Source organism: Salmo salar, chromosome 04, assembly GCF_965601325.2.
Source record: "Salmo salar chromosome 04, fSalSal1, whole genome shotgun sequence".
Classification (NCBI taxonomy): domain Eukaryota; kingdom Metazoa; phylum Chordata; class Actinopteri; order Salmoniformes; family Salmonidae; genus Salmo; species Salmo salar.
The window spans coordinates 46,547,028-46,553,660 of NC_138294.1; positions in this window are offsets into that span (position 1 = coordinate 46,547,028).

Here is a 6,633-nt window from a genome sequence, read left to right on the forward strand (position 1 = left end):
GAACAAATCCTTATTTAATCAAGTCGACAATCTACTGGCAAAATCATTTTCAATCCTTGTCATATGAAGAGAAATTATAGATAAAACGTATCAGTGCACATCGGCCTTTGGACATAAACATTACACAACAAGTTGGAAATCACAAATTCAACAACGAGTGGTTTGGAAGGAATCAGTGGCTAACTACAAGCATTGCAAAGCAATCACTAGCCTGCTACAGTTTTTGTTGGAGAGAGTGTGTGGTCCAAGTCTGAGTTTAAGAGTCTTTTTTACAAGCTGAAAGGATAAACATTTACATGCAAACACCATGGGCCAGAAAATGTTGAATACATTGGCCAGCATGTCTTCTGCTACGTTCAAAACAACTGGAAACTCCAAACTGGGAAATCTCAGACTTCAGTGAGTCCAAGACAACTGGTCATCCATCGGGCCTCTTTCAAGACCTCCGACCTGAAGATCACTGACGTCATGATTCAACCTTGTTTTTTTCCGAGTTCTCAGTTTCTTGAAAGCACCATAAATCCAGAGAATGCCAAACTTTGATGACAAAGTTTGATGACATAATTTGCCCACAAGAAGGACTGCTGAGCCATCTTCCTGTTCAAGTGAGCACAACATTTTTTATTGTATACTGCTGCATAAATGATGTAATATGCCAGGGAGATATGCATACTGTATCTAAGAAAGTAATACTAAGTGTATGTTGTGTAGTAAGCTGTTAGTAGCCCATTTGCCTCACCCTAATAATTTGGTCCCTTTCTCGCTCATAACTTAGCCTACTGTTCTGACTTGGTGGTGCACATGCAGTCTATAGCCTGTTGTAGAGAAATGTCATCATTGAATATTGTGAGAGCTTTCATTGTCTGCTTATATGCCCCCTTTATTTATCCTGCGGTTCTGACTTGCTGTACAGGGAGAATACTATAAGAACGACGCATGTTCTAAATTCTGTCACTGTACATGTCAAAGTATCTTGTATTTATTTTTAAGTAAAGAGAACACCAAAATAACAAAACGAAAAAACGCACAAACAACAAAACAGTCTTGTCACACTCACACTCACACTCACACTCACACTCACACTCACACTCACACTCACACTCACACTCACACTCACACAAGCAAACCAAGAAACAATCTCCCACCACACCAAACCAAACAATTACCCATATATAGGACTCTCAATCAGAGGCAACGAGAAAGCACCTGCCTCCAATTGAGAGTCCAACCCCCCATCAACCTAAACATAGAAATACAACAAACCAGAAAGAACATAGAAATACAAAACATAGAACATAGACCAATAAACTGAAATAATAAATCAAACACCCTACTACATAAATCACCACCCCGAACCACATAAACAAAATACCCTCTGCCACGTCCTGACCAAACTACAATAACAAATAACCCTTATACTGGTCAGGACGTGACAGGTATTGTGATTACTAAATGTGAAAGTCTTCTTTAAAGAATATGTTTGAAAACATTATTTTAAGATATTGAACAAATGTTATTTCTTAATTTACAGGGAATTGATTCAATTGCTTGTAACCCAGTTGAAGAAATCTGGATCGGTAACTCCTAAGTAAAAAGTGACTTGGAACAAGATTAAAGAATGGGTTGTATTTTCATAAAATATTTGTTTGTATTTGTTATTTAATAGGTTTAACCAAAGGAGAAATGTAGGTTGTGTGTTGAATGAAATAGGTTACAACTTGAAATATAGATTTATTAATAATCAAATATAACAGTTGACATTGAATCATATATTTGGGTTCAACAAATGTTTTTTTTTAAACTCATTTACTTGTAACCAGTTGAACCATTTTTTTTTTTTAGGTTGACCCAAGGTGTCCTTTTTTAAGGTGCTCCTCCCAAGCCACTGTCTGCTTCAGTACACAATACACATTACTCCATTAAACCAGGCCACAGTAATTGAGATCACAGACCAATCAACCATGCAGCATGTGCCATAAAAACTGCCTGAGAGTAAGTGTGTGTCTGGCCTTTGTTGACCATTTAAAAAAGGTTGCTGGCATTAACCTCTTTCCCAAAATGTAAATTCCTCCATGTGAAATCACAGCACATAAGGCAAAGTACAAAAATATATTCTTTATTTACATTAATATATATGGTACCATAAGCACTGCCACAGAAGTGTTGACACTGCAGGAATCATTCACAGCATGTTACACCAGTAATTGGAAATATCATGGTAATTTTACTTTTAATATTCGTCCTATATTTCTTTAATTGTTCCTCCTACATGTTACCGGCAGTGGCTCATCTGGCTATGATGGTGACCTGGGTTTGGACCATGTGTCTGTTCTGGAAGCCTGAGAATGTACAGGTGTAGGTTCCTGTGTGTTACTGACTCTCTGGGTTGTGAAGAAGGAGGACTCCATTTCACATCAGAACCTGGTCCTGCTCCAGTCCAGCCCTCCCAGAGGTTAGAGGTCAGTCTGGTTCTGCTGTCGTAGGCTCATTGGTTCTGGTGAAGGTCCACGTGAGGAAGAAGTTCTGGAGGTTATGTGGAGCGATGCAGGGGATGGACAGCACTCAGCCTGCCACTCCAATAAATTCCTCTGAAATAGAGACACATTCACCCAAAGTGTCACAGGCTGGTTTTGTCCAACTTTTGGGGCCTTAATATTGTTATGGTGGACTTTGATAAATGAGTGAAGGATCAGAATACCTGTCTGCTTTATGGAGGTGCTCCACACCTGGGCCTTGTCTGCAGAGATGACCAAACAGAAGTAGGGGTAGTCAGAGACATTACCCAGGATCCTCACTCTGCTCTCCAATGTGTACAGACCTTTGGAGTCGGGGGTTTTGATGGTGGAGTTCTGTAGTGTTATTGGGGCAGATCGTGGGTCTGTGGTCCATGCCATGTTCTGAGATTAAGAAAAAAGTGTTCTCTGTTGAATAAAAAAAAAAAAAAAAAGCGTTTTTATAAGCATGATAAAACACAGCACTACTTACTTCAGACATATTTCACACAGTAACAGCAGGAACTAACCTTCCACCTTAATAACATCCACAAAGGTTTCCTGATTACCCATGATGGTACTGGTGTAACGCATTTACACTACCGTTCAAACGTTTGGGGTCACATAGAAATGCCCTTGTTTTCCATGAAAACATATATGAAATGAGTTGCAAAATGAATAGGAAATATAGTCAAGACGTTGACAAGGTTATAAATAATGATTTTTAATTGAAATAATAATTGTGTCCTTCAAACTTTGCTTTCGTCAATGAAACATCCATTTGCAGCAATTACAGCCCATTCTAGTTGTCAATTTGTTGCGGTAATCTGAAGAGATTTCACCCCATGCTTCCTGAAGCACCTCCCACAAGTTGGATTGGCTTGATGGGCACTTCTTACGTATCATACGGTCAAGCTGCTCCCACAACAGCTCAATAGGGCTGAGATCTGGTGACTGTGCTGGCCGCTCCATTGTAGACAGAATACCAGCTGACTGCTTCTTCCCTAAATAGTTCTTGCATAGTTTGGAGCTGTGCTTTGGCTCATTGTCCTGTTGTAGGAAGAAATTGGCTCCAATTAAGCGCCGTCCACAGGGTATGGCATGGCATTGCAAAATGGAGTGATAGCCTTCCTTCAACAAGATCCCTTTTACCCTGTACAAATGTCCCACTTGACCCCCACCAAAGCACCCCCAGACCACCACATTGCCTCCACCATGCTTGACAGAGGTCGTCAAGCACTCCTCCAGCATCTTTTAATTTTTTCTGCGTCTCACAAATGTTCTTCTTTGTGATCCGAACACCTCAAACTTAGATTAGTCTGTCCAGTGTCTGTGTTCTTTTGCCCATCTTAATCCTTTTTAAAGATATGGCTTTTTCTTTGCAACTCTGCCTAGAAGGCCAGCATCCCGGAGTCGCCTCTTCACTGTTGACGTTGAGACTGGTGTTTTGCGGGTACTACACTCAGCCAAAAAAGGAAACGTCCCCTTTTCAGGACCCTGTTTTTCAAAGATGATTCTTAAAAATCTAAATAACTTCACAGATCTTCATTGTAAAGGGTTTAAACACTGTTTCCCATGCTTGTTCAATGAACCATAAACAATTAATGAACATGCACCTGTGGAACGGTCGTTAAGACACAAACAGCTTACAGACGGTAGGCAATTAAGGTCACAGTTATGAAAACTAAGGACACTAAAGAGGCCTTTCTACTGACTCTCAAAAACACCAAAAGAAAGATGCCCAGTGTCCCTGCTCATCTGCGTGAACGTGCCTTCGGCATGCTGCAAGGAGGCATGAGGACTGCAGATGTGGCCAGGGCAATAAGTTACAATGTCTGTACCGTGAGACGCCTAAGACAGCGCTACAGGGAGACAGGACGGACAGCTGATCATCCTCACAGCGGCAGACCACGTGTAACAACACCTGCACAGGATCGGTACATCCGAACATCACACCTGTGGGACAGGTACAGGATGGCAACAACAACCACCTGAGTTACACCAGGAACGCACAATCCCTCCATCAGTGCTCAGACTGTTCGTAATTGGCTGAGAGAGGCTGGACTGAGGGCTTGTAAGCCTGCTGTAAGGCAGGTCCTCACCAGACATCACCGACATCACCGGCAACAACGTCGCCTATGGGCACAAACCCACCATCGCTGGACCAGACAGGAAGAGCAAAAAATGCTCTTCACTGACGAGTTGCGGTTTTGTCTCACCAGGGGTGATGGTCGGATTCGCGTTTATCGTCGAAGGAATGAGCGTTACACCGAGGCCTGTACTCTGGAGTGGGATTGATTTGGAGGTGGAGGGTCCGTCATGGTCTGGGGCGATGTGTCACAGCATCATAGGACTGAGCTTGTTGTCATTGCAGGCAATCTCAACGTTGTGCATTACAGGGAAAACATCCTCCTCCCTCATGTGGTACCCTTCCTGCAGGCTCATCCTGACATGACCCTCCAGCATGACAATTCCACCAGCTATACTGCTCGTTCTGTGCGTGATTTCTTGCAAGACAGGAATGTCAGTGTTCTGTCATGGCCAGAGAAGAGCCCAGATCTCAATCCCATTGAGCACGTCTGGGACCTGTTGGATCGGAGGGTGAAAGCTTGGGCCATTCCCCCCAGAAATGTCTGGGAACTTGCAGGTGCCTTGGTGGAAGAGTGGGGTAACATCTCACAGCAAGAACTGGCAAATCTGGTGCGGTCCATGAGGAGGAGATGCACTGCAGTACTTAATGCAGCTGGTTTTCTAATGATCAATTAGCCTTTTAAAATGATAAACTTGGATTAGCTAACACAACGTGCCATTGGAACACAGGAGTGATGGTTGCGGATAATAGGCCTCTGTACGCCTATGTAGATATTTCATAAAAAATCAGCAGTTTCCAGCTACAAGAGTCATTTACAACATTAACAATGTCTACACTGTATTTCTGATCAATTTTATGTTATTTTAATGGACAAAAAAATAGCTTTTCTTTCAAAAACAAGGACATTTCTAAGTGACCCCAAACTTTTGAACGGTAGTGTATATGCCCTCCTCTGAAACATCTACCCTCCTGAGTGATTTATTTATATGAAAAGGCTGGTCTTTAAACAAAGATGTCATTCCACTGAAATGTTCAGTCTGAAATTGTAACTGGTCAATGCCATCGTAGTCGCTATGGACGGGTGTTTGCTGTCTGTACCAATGAATCACCTCGTCTTCATTTAGTTTGAAGCTACATGGCAGCACACAGTCCTCAGAGTAGAGACAGGTCACCAGAGAGACAAGACATGGACTTTTTTTTTATAATGCCTACATATTCTTTAATAGAAGTTTAGATTCCAGAGGATAATGTTATATAATTGCAATCAAACATTTCTGATAATCAACATTTGTAGTATTCTTAGCCGTAGTGAATTTTCAGCCAGTTGCAGGGTAAATAACAAGATTACCCTGCTATTCCTTTGTTTCCTTTACAAATATACTTCTACTCACACATCTAGGTGTACACTCTTAGAAAAAAAGGTGCTATCTAGAACCTAAAGGGGTTCTTCGGCTGTTCCCATAGAAGAACCCTTTGAATAACTATTTTTGCTTCTAGGTAGAACCCTTTTGGTTCCAGGTTAGAACCCTTTTGGTTCCATGTAGAACCCTTTCCACAGAGGCTTCTACATGGAACCCAAAAATAGGGTTCTACCAGGAACCAAAAAGGGTTCTCCTATGGGGACAGCTGAAGAACCCTTTTAGAACCGTTTTTTCTAAGAGAGAATAACTGCACAACATTTTCACAATCTTAAATATCAAACTATGCCTGCAACACCTTAAGATAATGAGATGGTTGAAGATATTTTTGTGTTTTTGTAGAGACAGTTGAATGAGGGAGAACACCTATGTCTATAAAACCTTTACTAAAGCAAATGTCAACAAACCCATGCCAAGACGTGTTCATGCTTGTGAATCCTTTCAAAGAAAAACAAGTGCAGGTCAACTCAAACATACAGCATAACCAGCATTATCCTAAATATAGTTACATCACTCATTTCACTTAACTCAAAACATATCGTCACAGCGTATGCATTTTGTCCTATATAGAACACCAAAGTTGTGTGGTCATATTGTTAAAACGAAAGCTCAGGACGAAAATGTTACGCTA